At 48.9% G+C, this 18,739-nt stretch overlaps 1 protein-coding gene across 1 annotated transcript in view; it reads left to right on the top strand.

The window, feature by feature from the left end:
* Positions 1–18,739, top strand: part of LOC122383586 (kinesin-like protein Klp98A) — a 103,927-nt gene that overhangs the window by 72,043 nt on the left and 13,145 nt on the right. The window lies entirely within an intron of this gene.

Below are 18,739 nucleotides of genomic sequence, written 5' to 3'. Positions count from 1 at the left end.
GCGGCTGTCTATGAGATAGGCGCAACAAACCACTCGTAGTCGTGACCCTTTGAGGACTTCTGCTCGTGAGGATTTGTAATCGTCACTTCTGAGGATTCTGATTTTACTAACGGTCGGATGTAATATTGTGGACCGGCACTAACGTGAATGCGGCACATGATATTACGTCTTCATGCTAGCCCTTGCCAATACTCTTTTGTCGGTTCGTGTATCACAAAACTCATAAACCGTATTGGCCTTCCATATTTTAGCTTCCTCCATAGCTCGCTAATCATCCCAATCCTCTTTGGAAATGTGGCTGAGCTCTGCGGCTGCCGGTGGCCGTCCCATTTCCGTCCTGTCCATAATTCGACCGCCCACGGTTGCTGAGTCTGGACCTAGAACCGGATTTGCCTTCCTATTTTAACTGCGGCTCGTTAAAGACAACGGCGGAAATGTCGGCGGATGACGGACGTGGCTGGTTGGGGTACGGTCTGGGGCGCAGGAGACGAGTGCACTGACGCAGAGGTTCAGCCCTGTCTCGCCGTCCATTGGTACACTGACCGACGGGCTGTGGCGAGCACCATATGGCGCAGTAGTATTCTGGCTAGCCGTCCTGTTTGTTATTGCTGTTCTGTGCTGGCCGGTGGGCGCCCCGTAGTACTGAGTGCTGTGCTGGAGCTGGGTCAGTACAGCGCTGGGCGGGGGGTGTCCCGTGGTAGTTTTTCCCTATGCCAGGTGCCTATCGATCCATTAGTGCCCCGCGTTGTAGCTGCCAGCCCACCCCTCAGCTATACCCTCCCCTCCCCTCTCCTCCCCTCCCCGAGCTGTGGCTGTCTCTCCCACGCTCCTAGGCCATTGCTACCTCGCCCAGAGCTGCTCCGTCCCCCTAATTCTTCCTTAGCTGTGATTTCCCCAGTCCCCAGATCTGCGCCCCTATCTCCCTGGGCTGTGGTGCCTTCATCTCCCCCTAGAGCCGTAGGGGAGAGTGGGGCACATTCGTGCAAAAAATTGATAAACCCATATATCTGTTCTTTGGTTAGTGCAATGGCAAAATTGTTGATTGTATGTAAAAATTGTTCCATGTAGTATGGAAAGGAACTATTGCAGATAGTTTTCCTCTTTAAAAGTTATCCTATAAAATTATTGTTTCCATTAGAAAAAATGACTTTTATTAACTCTGAACATTTGCACGAAACTGCCCCACCTATGGGGCACATTCGTTCAAGAGATGGGGCACTTCCGTTCACCCTGCAAAATTCGAGAAATTACCGGGCATCACCAGAAATTTACCAAAGGAAATTGGCAGGGGGTCATTTCACTTGATTCCTTTCGACAAGAATGCATTGCACAACAAATGTAGAAACAATGGGCTGGCCAACAAGAATGTGCCAACTGCCGGCCTCCGTGACCTCGCCAAGTTCGCGTGAATTGCTCGTCACGACGTCGCAAGCAGTCGAGACTGAGTCAGGCGAGCGTCATTAGAGAAACCTACTACAGATAAAGTCATAAATCGCAAAAACTTAAAAAAATATGCACGAATGTGCCCCCAGGCAGTGCGTACACGAACCTGCCCCACAACGTTATTAGTAATATATTTCAAAATTTCTTTTTGAAAAAATGACACTTTTTCAACAAACAAGTTTGCAGCAGTTCCGTGAATAGAGTGGGCTTCTTCACCCCCAATTTTGAAAAGCTGAACCACATTTCCGAGTCAGGATCACGAAAATGGATGATATGAGAAAAGTTTGGAAAGCTCACGAATATTACAAATTTGCGTTTTTATCAAGCATGACAGCAGGTACAGTGTTGTCTTCTACGGTGAACGAAGGGCGGCAATGATAGACATATTTCCATAATTTACCTTGAGCTCGTGCAGTCACTCGTGTTCCCATAAACTGCTGAAAACGAATGTGCCCCATGCACGAATGTGCCCCACTCTCCCCTATTTCTCTCTCCTGTGGCTCCCCAGCCCCCGGAGCTGCATCCCCTCTCCCCGGGCCGCGCACCTGCTGCAGCTAATGGTGGTAATATGGCTCGGCTCTGCCCGGCACAAAAACGTCATTATCGGCTATTTCTGGGGCGCCGCCCAGCGTCCTGGGACCGAGCTCGATGGAAACGGGCAACAGTGGGATGGAAACGGGCAACGGCGGGCATCATCAGAGGTCCTGCGGAGCGGAAATGGCCTCCAGACGGCCCACGGAGGAAATTGTTTACCCGTGCGATGTCGACTCGTTCAAGCAAATGTTTTTTTGTGCTTGACAATGTTTGGTTCTTCTGACTCACCAACTGAAACCTTGCTTTCAAAAGTGGGAGTGAAGGTCTTCTGTGATGTAGCAATGTTATTCGAAAATATATTTTTATATTATCTAAGGGTAATTCCAATGATAGCGGCAAACTATGATGGGCAGATTTACAACGCAATGACCCGCCCTGAGCAGATCCTTTTCCGCATACCCTGAAGTCCGCCGTCCGATCGGGTAATTTCACGTTATTTGGATAATTTATAGGCTAAAGTTTTAAGTGCTGACAAGGCCGGACACGCCTCATCCGACTTACCAACTTCAAGTGGCTGCAGCTGCTTCCAACAACCATTTTCCATCCCCCTCCATACGTATTTTGAGACCAAGTACGAGTATATCGAGCGCCAAAGCGAGTTGAACCGGAGGTCTCGCCACTGGTAATCTGACGTTCTTGAGCTACTGGGCGGACGGAATGAACTACGGAAGTCCACGTGTAAAACATCAGACTGAAAGTTGAAAATGCAACTGATTTTGTATTCCTTTCAATTATGCTACTCTGCTTTTATGTTACTTTTCATGTGAGTCTGTTACTTTCTATGCTAATTTACTGTTTGATGACGCATATTATGCTGTCAATCAGATTACCATTTCATGGTATTCCGAGTAGTGCATCGCCTTGATATTCAGCATCCGACCTAACTGAATCGAATTCGCCCAGCGTAATTGGGTATTACCGGGAGGCATCACATTGGCTGCATGTCAATGTCGGCTCGGGCTGAACAGAGTGAGGCGCCGCCAGCCGCCTTATGGGATGCCGGGTGAGATCACGGTGGTCAGCGATCTGCTGGATAGGATGGAATGGCGTCCTTTGGTCAGCCGGAAGGGATGGGATGCCTCCCTGTGATCTTCTGAACAGGATAGGAGGATGGGACGGCGCCTTACGATGAACTGTTGGATGGAGAAGGGCACCGCATGGCCGTAAGGTGCATGGGTTGCACTGAGTCTCTCCATAGATTCCAGTGATCCATAGTGGGGCACGCTGATCACATGGCATGGTGCAGTTGATAATGGTACGCTTCTGAATAGTTTTCTACTAGCTCATAAGTTATGTGGTAGGGCGTCGTTGCGGCCTCCGAGTGCCACCTCTCGGTCCCCTCCCTTGCGGTCTCGGCCCGGACAGTAACACCGCCCCCGGACCGGACCGGCGCCGCCGCGCTGGTGTCCCGGCCGGCCACCGGTTATAAATGACCCCACCTTACGTGCCACGTCGTGAGCCATCGCCGCGGCCATTGTCTGATAACAGATGGATCGGACGCCGCGCTGGGTCGCCGTGGCACCCGAGAGAGCTGCCTTGGTTTGGGCCTGCCCGGCATGAGCAGTCGGCTGTGTAAATTGGTAGATGAAATTAAATTAGAACAGTGACGCTATCCAAACTAACTATCGCAAATCCATACGAACTTTAAGATAGTGTTAAGCTTTAAATGAAAGATAATGTGAGGTAGGGCAGCACGGCAGTCTGTGCCACTAGTGTAGGGCCGCAGCTGTCAGTATCCCTATGGAAGGGCGCTGCTGACTGCATCCTTAGGGCAGGGTCATAGCAATTCGTGTCCCATTAAAACTTGCCGTCCAAGTCACTTTTTTGTTCAGGGGGCTTCGTTATGTTTATGTTAGCCGTTGCCCGTAATGTGGTGCTTCGACTGCTTAAAAACCAGAAACACTGACAATGCTGAACGCATTGATCAGGCATGCAGTCTGAGCGTCATGCTCTGAGTTCCCGATGACACCGTCTGCCAACTGTGGCTCCGGGTGAGACTGAAGGAAACCGCCTTTGATCCGCCATCGATCGCAGACTGACCGACCGCATCCCTACACTACGACTGCGGGCGGGGGCGGCTCGCGCTGATTCGGTGTGGGCGGGATCGGACTCCCCCGTCCCGTCTGTAGCTGCCACGCTGAATGGTTTGGGGGCGGTAGGTAATGTGCTTTTATCGACACTGATCGGTTATCGTCACCAAGGCGTGATCGGCAGCGGGCTTGATGTCGGGCTTCACGTGGCACGGGAAACATTTGACCCTGAAACGTACCCAGGGTCAGGACTTGATAGCGGCGTAATTTGCTGTAGATGGCTACGATATCCTTTGGACAGTAAATAATATGGGGAATTAAGCATACTGAAATGCGTCGTCCCTACGTTTTGCGTGGAATGGTTGTAATCACCATATGAGAGTGTTTGTTACAGTTGTAATCAGCCGTAAGTATCTATTGGTATTTTTATCGCATCAGATTGCTGGTTTGTTTCCTTTTGTTTTGAACAAAAGTTAATTATTCATTCCTATTATATGTTTATTACTTGATGAGTGGGTCGATTCTGGTGTCGCCTGTTGCATAATCCGCATGGTAAACGACATGGTATTTTAAAAGGTTTTCATTGGATTTCGATAAAGGAGCTTATCAACCAGTTCAATGAAGTATCAATTGAATTTGCAATACTATCTACCAACTGTATGTATTATGAGATAGAATATAAACCATTTTTACTGATTCCTTCGAGTAATGACTTGCTGAGGTGCTTTCCCAGCAGCGGTGCCGGGGCGTAACCCTCCCTCATCTGAAGTACCAGTCACACTCGCCTGGTGACGGTGTCTCCGTACTAACGGTTCACCCAGTCCCAGGTGTGACCGGTGAGCCACCCGGTTCGGGCAGACCGAACCATTTGCGACCAAGACGGAGCATGACCTCACTGGAGCTGAGTCTATTCAGACAATATGGTGGTTGACCTCTACTTTTGGTGGGGTAGAGGCTGCAAGTCTCGGGTGTCACCTTTTATTGTTCTGTATTATGTGAGTTCAGGCGACTCCGGCTCTGCTCTGTAGCTATTTTCACCTAGCGACCAACCCGCTCTTTACCTTCTCCGTGTGACCCGAGTCCTGGACGTGCGTCCGTGACATTTCCCCTATCTTGGCGCAGAGGTCAGACGGCGTTCCGGTGCGCGGCGTGTTTGGTTAGCGCGGTCGGACGGGCCGCAGAGGCTCCCCATTGACCCGGCGGGTGCTGTTTTTGCACCGCCGGCGCCGCACTATGGTTGGAAACGGCCTCACGGATGGCCGGGGGTCAACGCGAAAAAATGTTTTGCCCATAACTTGCTAATGCGTAGACCGACTGCGATGAAACTTTGCATAGGTCTACCAGTGTCTTTCGTGCATCATATAGTAACTCAGAAATGACGAGGTCACGTCACGTCACGCGTGTGTGACGTCATCATTGCAAGTATGTTATAAGTCGCCTATGTCTTTCGTTATGTTATCGATATCGCGAGGCATTTTGAACATGTTTTGAATACTGCTATTACTGAATGGATATTGTTGTTATGCTTTAGGGCGAGAAATATCAACGTAGTGACGCACAGTGTCTTACTATTGGTCATTAAGGGTAAAAAATTTGGAGAAAGAGTATTTATGATTTTTTTTTTTGGATTGGGCAAAAAAGTGAGAAATAAAATGACGATCAAATGACAAAACATGCGTCAGATCAGATTAACCCGGCAGTTGCTGGGGTATTTCCCCATCCACCGTTGCCGGGGGGGGGGGCGTTCAACGCCCCCAGCCGATAACTCGCGAACAAATAGGCGCAGCGAAACGCACGAGGCGCGGCAAACGAAAGAAGAACGCGACGAGACGATTCACATGAATACTTTAAAGTTGAATTTCGAGGTCACAGGTCGGGTCAAGGTCAGGTCAAACACTTGAAATCGGGCTTTCAGTAGCACGGACTGTAGAACCTCGCAATCGGTGCCTCGCGTTTCGCGTTTCGATTATATCGTCATCACTCATCAGTTGGTCCTAAATAAATTCAGTCATCAGTTGGTCCTAAACAATCTGTCACAACTGTCACAACTGTCACAACCCTTCATATAAGTGCTAAAAGAGTGTGAGATCAATGTAGGGGTCAGTCAAACATAGGCCACTGGCCAGGGTCAAAGTCAGGTCAATCAGGTAAGCACATAACCCCGAAAATTAAAACTGGTACCTATTCGCAGCCCATGCATGACACATGTTTTATGGGTACTTTTGGGCGTAGAACACGATGGTGACATTCATTTTATCATACGAGTACGTGGCTGGTTGAAAACAGATCAATTTCAGAAATGCATGCATCATGGTCGTGAAGTAGTCACGAGAAATTGCCAACATTCAGTTCAAGATTTTGGGAAATGTAGAACGACGATCAAAAACCATAGATAGCCATTTGATTTGCCATGGTATTTACAGTGTAATGGCGTTTACAGCATGTCTGTATGTCTGCTCTGTCGGTGGATATCCATATCCATACTCCAGGATATCCACACACGTTTGCACGATATCCATACTCCAGGTGCAGCGGCGAGCAGTTACTTCTTACGAGGGGTGCGGAGTCGAAGTCAGAGTCGGAGTCAGAGTCGGAGTCAGAGTCAGAGTCGCCCAGAGTCGTGGCAACGAGCCAGGAGTCGGAGTCTGAGTCGGGGTCGGTCAGGAGCCCGCAGTGGAAGTCGGAGTCGGTCCGAATCGGAACAGCTCCATCACGACTCCGAAACACTGGCAGGGGTCCGGAGTCGGAGACAGAGTCGGCCGGAGTCATGGCAACGAGTCAGGAGTCGGAGTCGTAGTCGGAGTCGGATTTGGCGCCACCACGACTCCGCAACCCTGCTTCTTACCATCATTTATAAGGATAAGCGATTGCAAGACTGACGAGCCGACCTGGTGCTAACGAAGCGACGGGTAGGTACGCCTCGGGTGATGAAGCTTCACGGACGATTTTGCGCACAAGTGCGCAGTCTGCTTTTACGTTCCCCTTACGCAGAATTGAACAGAGACTTATTCTGCCAAAAAGCTCAATGGAGGTCGATGGAGAACTTTTTGTATGTCCAATGAAACATAAACGTAATTTTGCAAATATTGCTGTGGTGACACTGCAAACAGAATGCAATGCCGTTCCTGATTTTGAACACGCATGGGAAAAAGAGTCACTCCACTCGATAGCCAACATAACAAGGATTATTTTGATATATAATAATCCAGTTTTACAACGTCATGGAGGTACTCCACATGCTATCACCAGCGCGGTTGTTTAAACCTTTGACGGCGCACTAAAAAAGCCACTATCAGAAACTCCCGATTCCACGTACAATAATGGAGACTAAATGCGCAACTAAATAATTTTTTCTGCCCAATTCAAAACATTTCATCAATTTCCAACAGAATGACACCCCAAATATACATATATTCCGAAATTGCCCACGGCCATCCGTGAGGCCGTTTCCAACCATAGTGCGCCGCCGCGGGGTGTTATCGCTGCCGACGAGTGGTGTCGCTCTTAGCGACCGGCGCGCCGCCACCGTGGCCAAGCCGCCGGCCAATCGATGCCACTCGGTTTTTCTGCTCGACTGGTGTCCTCCCAGACTGCGGCCCTTTGTGCCGCGCGTCGTGTCTGTTCCCGGGCCATGTCGCGTTCCGTGACCGTTGGGTTCTGTGACAGTTCTGTGACCGTTCTTGGGCGATGTCTGGTCGGTGTATGGTATTCGGCTATACCATGATTGTGGTCAGACCATCTTGCCGCCTTCTTCCCCTCGGTCATTTCCGGTTACATTGCCGAGGTGGCTGCCTCGCCATATTCTTTTAGCCGTAACAGGGCTGCGTTTGTTCCGCGCTGAAGAGCCATTTTCGAGTTACTTTAGCCACATCTGTAGTCGTTGGCGGCCAGATCTTTTTCGCTCTACAATGGTATTGCGTAATATATTTGGCTAGTGACATCGTCATGCCGTACTGCTGTCAATAATGCTCGCATGCTGCAACCATAATCTGAAACGGTGATGTGCATTGCACTAAGACAACATGAAATTGAATATTGATTATCTTCTGTGCTTAGGGAGTTTGCAGTTCGAATTAAAATAGCCTTTCATAATGGGCTGTTTCCTCTAAATAATTCACACTTGTTTAGGTATAATTGCACAATAAGTGCACATTGCGACAGCACTTTCGTCGCTTAGCTTGCAAACATTCAGTTCAACTCATTAGGCAGCATCATTGCGTTCCCTACGCCACACTTCCGCCATCATTTGAGGATATCCTGACTTTCTCAATTATTTTGTTTTGCTCTTTGGATGTAAACAGGGCAGTAAACCTCTTTTTGCAAGTAGGTCGGTGCAGTGCAGATCTAGCCGCATTAAAGCAGAATGTTTGAGGGTAGTAAGCACTTGTTTCAAACTCTCTCTCTCTCTCTCTCTCTCTCTCTCTCTCTCTCTCTCTCTCTCTCTCTCTCTCTCTCTCTCTCTCTCTCTCTCTCTCTCTCTCTCTCTCTCTCTCTCTCTCTCTCTCTCTCTCTCTCTCTCTCTCTCTCTCTCTCCCTCTCTCTCTCTCTCTCTCTCTCTCGCTCTCTCTCTTTCTCTCTTTCCCTCTCTCACTGTCTCTTTACTTTTCTCTCTCTCTCTCTCTCTCTCTCTCTCTCTCTCTCTCTCTCTCTCTCTCTCTCTCTCTCTCTCTCTCTCTCTCTCTCTCTTTCTCTTTCTCTTTCTCTTTCTCTTTCTCTTTCTCTTTCTCTTTCTCTTTCTCTTTCTCTTTCTCTTTCTCTTTCTCTTTCTCTTTCTCTTTCTCTTTCTCTTTCTCTTTCTCTTTCTCTTTCTCTTTCTCTTTCTCTTTCTCTTTCTCTTTCTCTTTCTCTTTCTCTTTCTCTTTCTCTTTCTCTTTCTCTTTCTCTTTCTCTTTCTCTTTCTCTTTCTCTTTCTCTTTCTCTCTCTCTCTCTCTCTCTCTCTCTCTCTCTCTCTCACTCTCTCTCTCTCTCTCTCTCTCTCTCTCTAGTCTCTCTCTCTCTCTCTCTCTAGTCTCTCTCTCTCTCTCTTTCTCTTTCTCTTTCTCTTTCTCTTTCTCTATCTTTCTTTCTTTCTTTCTTTCTTTCTTTCTTTCTTTCGTTCTTTCTTTTTTTCTTGCTCTCTCCTCCCTCCCTGGGCTGCCTCGCAAACAATGAATTTTAGCGACCCCCATTCTACCAACACCAGACGACTGTTCCGAGTGCTAAAACCATAGGTAACAGTAGTGGATGGAGTCCCAACTCCATAACTTTATTTCGTGCCGGCCTGTATGTGCAGGTGTTCCGCGCCACCGGACGTCCATTGTCGGACACATTGGTATGGGCAGCGTGAGGTCGTGCCACGGCTACCCGAGCCGTACCGAGCACGGAGTGGGGAGCGGGCGGCTTTTGGCAGCCCGAGCCCGGGCCAAAATTTCATCGGCACTGATCCGGCCAGTCGCGGCCACGAGCTCGGAGATAGCAGGAATTAGACGGGGCCGGGGGCGCCCCGCGCTGATACCGCAGTATTGCGGGCCGAGCTTTGGGTTTGTAGCCGTCTAATCCGGCTGACAGAGTTTGACGGCCTCACGGCCCAGTAATGAACCTGCGCTGGGGCAGGCCGCTGCGACTGGCCGCTATATGTCCGCTCTTCGCGAACTTGCGTCACCTCCAGACCTTTTGAACCTGGTGCTGCCGTCTGTTCGTCTGCTCGACATACATAGTTGAAAGTCACATTGACATGCTATTTTATCCCGAACCGCTGAGGCATGTTTCAGTGGTCTTATTTTGGAAAGGTTAATGGTGGTCGCCAGGTCGCAGCGGTGCCTGAACGCGAGGATTTCAGAGGAAAGTTTCACCCGTTTCCATATCTGGCACCTGTGTGCAGACAAAGGCGGCCGAAACTCGTGCCAGTCGGCTGATCAGCAGAGGTCATTGGAGTTCCAGCAAGTCGAATAAGTCGAATTAGTTCAGCACGTATGTACCTTGTTTGCCGCTATTCCCTGATTTCTCGTATGTTAATTAGTATGTCGTGACCCACAAAGTTATATAATATGTGTTCAGCCGCTTGACGAAATACCCTCTCAAAAACCCCAACGGCACATTCCGCAAGCAGTTTCATCTGCTATCAGCGTGATATTCCTAAAAGGTTAGAGCTTATGTTTGGGCATATGACCTTCAGTTTCGCCGTACATATCGTTTTCGCAGACATAATTGGACTGGGGGGAGTTCCCTATGACGTTGTTTCGGCGTTAACATTTTGCATTAATGTTGGCAATGTCCATTTCGTTCAAATAATGGCTCATTCAGGATAAAACGTATAGATTTCGGAATTGCTCAACATACAAAACTGTCAGTTCGGTTTTAAAACTCCATATTGAAAGTAGATTATTGCCTTAACTTTTCGTCAGAGAGGGACCGCAGGCGGACACAGGTCGTAAGGCCGGTGACCACTGGCGACTAGCGCAATGGTGTTATAATGAGACCGGCGGCTATGGTTCGTGCGGGCCGGGCAGAGCACGACGCCGGGCACATCGATCGCTCCCGATCGGCAGTGTGGCGAGGTCACCGTGGCGAGGCGAGGTCACCGGCGACCTGCCCCGTCCACCACAGAGGTGGCTGATAGGTAGGCGGTGTGGCAACCTGTGAGAGAGCGAGAGAGGGTTAGAGCGGCACCCTAGGGAACAGTACCGTAAATAGCCAGAGCCTGGATGGCGGGCAGTGTCAGGTCTTATAGATTGCCAGTGGTGGCACTGGATGGCCTGGCTGCCACGGCTGGTGGCAAGCTCTTGGAGACCACAGCGCAATCTGACAGGAAGTTGCTGCTTCTAAAAATCCCTTGATTTATTTATTTCTCTTAGTCTCGCATATCTCTCCCCTCTCCCTTCCCGCCATGCATCTCTTCCCCTCCATATCCTCGCTCAATCCTTCTTTACCATTTTTCATTACATATCATTCTTTGTTTTTTTCCGCCATGACACATTTTCCATCCCTCATCATTGCATTGCAATGGCTCGATTACATACACCTTTTTAGATAAACTGACCAAAGTGCACTGTCGTAGTATCGACAACACATTTGTCTTTATTCTTCCTTTTATCCGCGATCAGTACTGTTTTGTGGCTTCGCGACCGCGTAATATTGACCCACCACGCCTTCAGCGGTAGCATTGACTGCTAAGGCTCGAACGTAAACACCAATTTTATCGCCGGGGTGTTCCGACCTCCTCTCACGTTGCCACCTCTGGGACATGTCAAGATAGTTTGAGCCGAAAATGGAGCCGCACTGTCCAGTAGGGAGCTAGAGGGCCGCTAGTGATTTTTCGCTGTAACCAATTCCGATGGCATGTGATGTCAGCAACCCAATCCTGCGTTTTTTATAGGCTGTGGAATGCACGTAGGTATGTTTTCATCGGGCTTATTGGCAATTTGGGTACTTCTGGTAAATTTCCAAAGCCAAGGCACTGATACCGCAATGATTTTTCCCAATTACTGGGGCAATGGTGGAGATACTGCGTACAAGCATTCTTCATTTTTGCATTTTAGGACGGCTACATTGGTGTATGTATCAATAATATTTGATATGTTTGTAGTATTGGTCCTATAACATGGCTAATGCTATCATTATTGTAAGCTTAGCCTGCAGCATTGTCTCCTTTTTGTGATAAAGTACTATGCATTTCAGACCCCATGAGACCCTGCTTTTCGGCGATAATTTCTTCAATATTTGTCCAATTAGCTTGAAATTTTGGCACACGATATTTCAGCTCAAGCGCCAATTTTTGTCAATATGGTCTCTTAATAAAATATCAAAATTTAGAGCACTTGTCGTTGGCTCGTAATGTTAATCAGTTTTTGCACCCGGATAGAGGCTCGCTCGCTACCGCACCGGATTGGATAGGAGCACTGGCCAATCACGTTGCGCCGGGCCCAACTAAACCCCGCCCACTGGCCGTGACCGCGATGGGTCTACGCCGCTTCAGTCGGTGTCAGCACCGCGGAGAGGTCGGAGAGGGCCCACATACTGGAGACAAGTGAAGCTGGCAAAGTTGTTTCGGGTCGAAAGCCAAAAAATTATCCGTTTGAGGGCATTTGGTATCCTCTTCACCTTATTTTGGTATTTAAACGTCGAACCAGCTCAGAATATTCAGAATGATCAGAATCAAGGTAGGATCTATTGGAACGGAACCGGCCGTAGAAGGAAAGATGGATAGACTCTTGGACTCTGAACATTTATTTAAGCCGGAGTTGCACCTATCTCATCGTCAGGTTGGGTCAGGTCACTACCCGATTACCTATAAGATCATGTGTAAGCCTCTGCTTGACCCAAAAATATTGTTATATTTGGCAGTGTCAATAAATGTTTCTGAGGAAGGCGCAGAAAGCAACAAAGTAGGTTGAAGAGTCTCGGGCACGGCCGATTGCCTGGGGCTGGGGCATCGCTCCAGCGAAACGACCGTATTCGTGATTCGTGAAGCAGTGCGGGGCGCCGGGTGGGGCAGAAGCGTAATGTGTCGTATGGTAGAAATGGCCTTTATCGCGGTGTCATGTGTGTGTTATATTGTTAAGACGTGCACAAAAAGAAATAGCAATGTGGCAGGCGAACGTTGGGCACTACACGAGAACGATCATCAATAAACTCGTATCTTTTTTTTTGTAAAACTTAAGTAACAGTAGGTATGTCCTCAATGGTGAGGTAACTATCTCTAGGCTTTTACTTTTCATGTTTGCATTTCAACACACAAGCTCTGGAGTCTGGGTGCAAATTTAGTCTGGCGACCTCCTCAACCTAAGTCGATGATCAAATGGATTAGTCCTGAAGGTGTTCAATGCTTAGTTGCACCGGGATGATATAAATCGATCACGCCGGCATACATTCCTAATCAAATTGTATATATCAAACACGTAAATTGCATCCTGTTAATGGTGATTCTGTTTTGCAATTTTGACGTAGTCTGACGCGATACATAATCTTACGCAATCATTTGAAATCAACAGCGTCTTTTATGCGCGTTTTTCACAAGCCCCGAATCTTGTGTGGAAATATATTTTTTGTGACTGAACAAGGTGTACGTACATTTGTGATAGATACAATTAGTCGAGGGCTTCAGCTGGTGCGTCACTTATGCGCGTTATTTAGCTCATTCGATGAAGTTACGGCTGCAACGACAACTGCACGGCAGCTACGGTCCATGCGAGCCGCCCCGGTGCGACAGCTACTGCCCCGCCCGCTCCACGCAGCCGACTGACCGGCCAAGGTCACTACCCCGTCCGCCGGGAGGGCGGAGCTTAATGGTCACGTGTTTGTGACGTCACACCTACGCACGGATAGCCTCTACTCCACTGACGGATTTACGGAGCCGATTTTAACATTACGAGGCAACGACAAGTACCCTAAAATTTGATATTTTGTTAAGAGACCATATTGACGAAAATTGGCGCTTGAGCTGAAATGTGCACTGTGAAAATTTGAAGCAAATTGGACAAATAATAAATAAATTATCGCCGAAAATTAGGGTCTCATGGGGTCTGAAATGCATAGTAGGTACCTATACGGATATCTGATCTACGGTCCAGCATCCTGTCTACGGAGAAACGTCTGTCGTATATCTTACTACGAGCTTATACACAGTTCCTGAGGCTGGTAAAGCTAACTTTGGGCTTCAGTTTGTCGCTATTGGAGTTTTTTTTCATCCATCGTTTCCTTTCCTTGCTCAAAGATGAGGTCAGTTTGTCGAGGTCGCTGACTGACCGCATCCATCCACACAGTGCGGCAGAAGTACGGGTAACTGTAGGATTGGAGGCTGTCTATCAGTCGCACCCCCTCCGGAGCCCCACGGCCCTCCGCCGTCGGCACCTATCGCGCCCGTCTGTGACCGTCGCCGTGAGCTGACCTTTAGCTGGCGATGCCAGATTGAAAGCTGTTTGTTCCTGTCACAGGCCCCCGTCCAGGTCGGTTCCAGCTCATCGCGTATCAGGGGAAACCCATGGCTGCGTGTTTCTTTCAGTTATTTTCCTGGTTAGGTGCACTGCTGTGATCTACGTGTATGTGAGGAACAAGACGAGATTTTTTGGTCTTTTCATTCGCGATTTGATATAAATCGCTATTTAGCCTGACCTTTGACCAGATGCCGGGCGTGCAGAGAGAGCAAATCATATTTGCGGATGCTGATCGATTGAATGACTGGTCCAAGAAATCGAATGACGGCCCTAAGCTTGACTGACGCACTATATTGGATGAAAACTTCCTCTATTATCGTGATTGAAATATGATTGCAGTGCTCGGGCTGAAGTCTCTTTATTGCGTCTTAGCAGCAAAAACTGCACATTCAGGAAAAGGTCGCACTGTCACTGTCGTTTATGATTGCCTTTTGCTCAATGACATTTTTTGTCGCACAAGCTCCTCTGTGGAGTCCTCTGTGTTGCCGTTTGCCGTTTGCTGCACCGCCGTTTGCCGTTTGCTGCGCCCTTTGCTGCGCGTATGACCGAAAACCCGCCCGCTCTGTCTTCGCGACATGCCACATAAAGTTACGTACGCTATAGGACTGACTGCCCACATAGGGTCTGTTCCAGTCGCACTCCCTAACACCTCTAAACTCCTCCAAGATTGCTTCCCTGTTCCAGTGGCAGCTCTAGCCCCTACAAAGCCAAGAAGGGCACTGCTCCAACCTCCTCTATCTTGCTCTTGGAGGAGTTTAGAGGTGTTAGGAAGTGCGACTGTAACAGACCCATAGTTACCGATACGGCGTGACAGCAGTGACTGGCCTGCACCGTCCGCCGCGCCGCGCTGCGGCGCTCACTGCACTGGTAGACTGTACCGCTAAACACGACTGCGCTGCGGCACACTCTACCGCCCTGCTGGGATGCGAACCGCTGCGATCGTGCGGGCAGCCCCGATTTTGGGAAGCGTCGCGGTGGCTAGGATGTTATTTCTTACTGTTTGGGATGTGGTGCAAAGAGTGAAATGCTTTGCATCAACCTCATGGTGTTCCCAAATACGTCCCAAATGGTGTTCCCTCATACGTTCGATAGATATGTATCTCGTATGCGGCGCTTGCAGTTGGATGAAACAATTACTCCGTAGGGTATAGGATCACCCACATATTCGCATTAGTCATTCTGTTATCTTAGAATCTATATCCCATTCTTTGATAGATATTCTTTTCACATTGGTGCAACTAAGGTCCGCCTTTTGACGCAATGAGAGTTACAAGGAAGGACGAGATCTTAAATCGTTTCGTGAGCCGGCTTATGTATCGATAGTTTTCATCCTGAGCTCACATAAAACCCACATGCTGATATTTTGAGACCTGAAATAACTTCATGGTATCAGTGATTTCACTCAGATGCAAAGCGATATTTTTAACGAATATGAATTTTTAATTTCCAAACTTTAAACTTTTCTTGTGCATGTTAAATACTGGTGGTTGATTATTGGCTTGCTGCAAATCCCGGCCCGGATCGGACTCCTCCGGGGTCAGGTCGAGCCGTGCAGATACCGGAGCCGCCCCAGTCCTCGGCCATCGCTCACGACCTTGCAGTGGCGGTCGATATCCCGTCAGCGTCGGAACGGCCCATCAAAGCAGCCCACCCGCCGGTGGCTGCGTTCCGGCCGTCGACGGAGACCGCCGCGGCGCAGGATCGATTTTGCATTTGAATTGAGTTTGTCAGCTCTGGCGGCCGGTGCGGCGCCAGCAGGGACTGGTGCGGTGGTTCGGTATACCTCCTGTCCCTGGCGACCGGTGCGGCAGCGGAGCCCCGGTTCGGTGGTTCAGAATGTTCGCGGCCCCCCGGCGGCCGCTGAACGTCTTCGCCTGTGGGAGGGCCGGCGTAGGGCTGACAGCCTCCGCTCCTAACTGGTAGATAACTATTAAATGGGTTTCTCATACCTTATTCACGAGCGGTGAAGTGTTTCGACGCTGTTGAGTGCAAACAACACTGCCTTTGAGCAGTTAAACTTGCTCGATTGTTTCAAGCGCAACTTCACCTGTAATTGGGCGTAGGCCTGTTGGTGATCATTGAAAATAACAAGACTACAAAAATACAAGAAATAAAACACGATGCACGTTAAAATTACGGGTTATTGTTAATTACTTTAATGTTGAAGATTGCTTGTTAAACTATTCCACTGCCAGTAGTGATGGCGTTATTTACCGAAAAGTACTTTCATTAAGCTCTGTGAACATTGTGATTGGCTTTTGCCTTAGATCACGTCTGCCTGCCTTTTTGAGGTTCATTATTTGTCTGCATTTCTATCATTGATGCTGCTTTTGGGACATCAATAGGTCACCTGAACAACCGTTTCAATTCACAATCGGTAACAGCACCGAGAGCTCGCGATATATTTAAACCTTGCTGGCTCTTGCAGCCTATGTCGTTCCCGAGCTGGGATCTGTCTGTGACACTCCATTATCCCAGTTCTATTACATTGTTAGCCTGTTTCTGCGGTTCGGCCGGTCGGCCGGCGCCGGCTCGCTCGGCTGACCTTGTCTCCGGCAGCTGCGGCTCTGCCCTTTGGGAGATCTGGCGGCGACAGGCTCCTTGTTCTGCCGACAGCCGGTCGGGGAGACTCTGGAATGAGAGTGGTGGGATGTATTCGGAGCGCGCGGGCGTCGGCACGTCCCCCGTCACCGACAGTGGGTTACAGTGGCCGTCCCCCATTACTGCCAGACACTCGATTACAGTGACCGCCACTGCCAGACTGGGCTAGAGTGACCGTTCCCGTCACTGACAGACATTGGGTTACAGTGACCAACTCTGTCACTGCTCGACTGGGTTACAGCGGCCCATGCCTGTCACTGACATACAGGTGGTTACAGTCATGGTTGGGGCTTTTCCGGGGAAGTTGGTGGGGCAAACAGATATCAAACCACACACTGTCCGATTGTCAAGTTGAATTGAATGAACACTGAATCACTTTCTATCATTGCAGATGTAACATTTTGCATTACATAGACATTCCAAAGCTCCTCAGTTATTGATTTGCAAAGCAACAAAGTCGTGCAAATCATCTAATCGGGCAAAACGCTTATTGGTGGGGAAAAATGGCAGGCTCCGCCCTTGGCTACAGTGACCTGTCCCCGTCACTGCCACTCGGTTACAGATCTGGAGGTGGTTACCAAACTGGGAACGGTGCTGCCTGGGGGACCTCGCGCCGCCGAGCCCGCAGCTCGCCGCCGGCGTGGGCGGGCGGCGCGACGGCAGGCGGCGAATTATAACCAACTCGATTATGTATTCCATTCGGTGGCTGGCGCCGTCCCTGGTGTAGACAGGCGAGTGGGTGGGCGTACCGCTGGTAACACACTGCTGCATTGCTGACCGATCTATGGCCTCTGTTCGACCGGCCGTCCTGTCAATAGGCCCGCCTTTCACCCTGCAGTATGGCATCGATTCACTCATGGTGCAATGGCCACTAGCTCGTAAACCCAACCTATGAACCGATTGCCCAAGGCGTGATCGCGCAAGGAAGTGCTCAATAACTCTGGTAGCTTTCAGCGGTCCTGCTTTTCGGTCAAAATAATCATCATAATACGCCTGCACCATCGCTGGCGTGGCAATCAGCATAAAACATCTAAGCATGTAAGCAAGTATGGTTGCAGTGGAAATGGCTGCTATGAAATACGATCCATGGTTTTCATTGGCGGTTCCAGGGGTCATCAGGGGCATATGCCCTCCCATAGCGCCATGCCTTACCATAGCGTATGCCGCTGAATTTAAGGGCTCTATTTTTAAGTGTCCCAGGCAACGAAGCAGCTTGTGGTTGATCAGTTCATGCATAGAGATGGGGTGGATGCTGTCAGTCTAGCGGTGAACCGTCCCATACTGAGGCTTAACCATCATAGGCTTCGCATCTGATCGGATGGCGTGGGCGGCGGCTGGGAAGCTCATGCTTATGCATTGTTTTAAGTAGTCTGCCTTGATGTGATGGAAGGCCGTTGGCGTACCGTTGCCTCCCTCCCTGTCTCGCGTCGCCATAGAACACACACGCAGTCCGTCAATTTTCTTCTGAAGGTTTGATTAGACACCAATGGTGCCAGTTAACCCGCGCCCCGCTGGGGGGGGGCAGAATCTGCCCCCCTCCCGTTTTTCGCCAATAACTTCTAAACGCGTTACGCCAGCGACGTCAAACTTTCAGTACCTTATCATACATCAATTTTACACGTTCCCTGAAAATTTGAGCGAAATCTGTCGGGAAATTTTTGAGAAATTGACGTTTTAGTGACGTCATGTTCGCCATTTTCGCCTCAAAAACGGCAAAATTTCAAACGCCGCTAACATCTTCATTTTTAAAGAAATCAAGACGTAACAAAAAAGGTTATACGTGGTTTCACTTTGTCTATCAAATGGCTATCTCGGGTTTTGAAAATTTTGGATTTTGGCCAAAAATTTTCCAAAAAACTGACTTTTTTGGGAAAATATTTATAAAATCCAAAATTTTGAGTTTATCAAAAAAAACGAAATATATGTCAAAGAAGTGGTCTATGTGCACCTACATACCAATTTTTAGAAGAATCGGTTCAAAAATGTGGGAGTTATTCAAAATTTTATGACGTCACGACACACAATTTTTTTTTAAATGATTTTTTTGGAAGTTCTAGACCTCGTACGGAAACAAAAATAGCACCATTCGATTCGCCGTGAAAAACTGCATCGGATAGACACCTTTTTAGGCCTTAACAACCAACTTCAAAATTTGACCT

This window comes from Amphibalanus amphitrite, unplaced genomic scaffold (assembly GCF_019059575.1).
Source record: "Amphibalanus amphitrite isolate SeventyFive unplaced genomic scaffold, NRLGWU_Aamphi_draft 000168F_arrow, whole genome shotgun sequence".
Classification (NCBI taxonomy): domain Eukaryota; kingdom Metazoa; phylum Arthropoda; class Thecostraca; order Balanomorpha; family Balanidae; genus Amphibalanus; species Amphibalanus amphitrite.
Note: the sequence above shows the minus strand (reverse complement) of the source record. Positions and strands in the feature narration are given on the sequence as shown.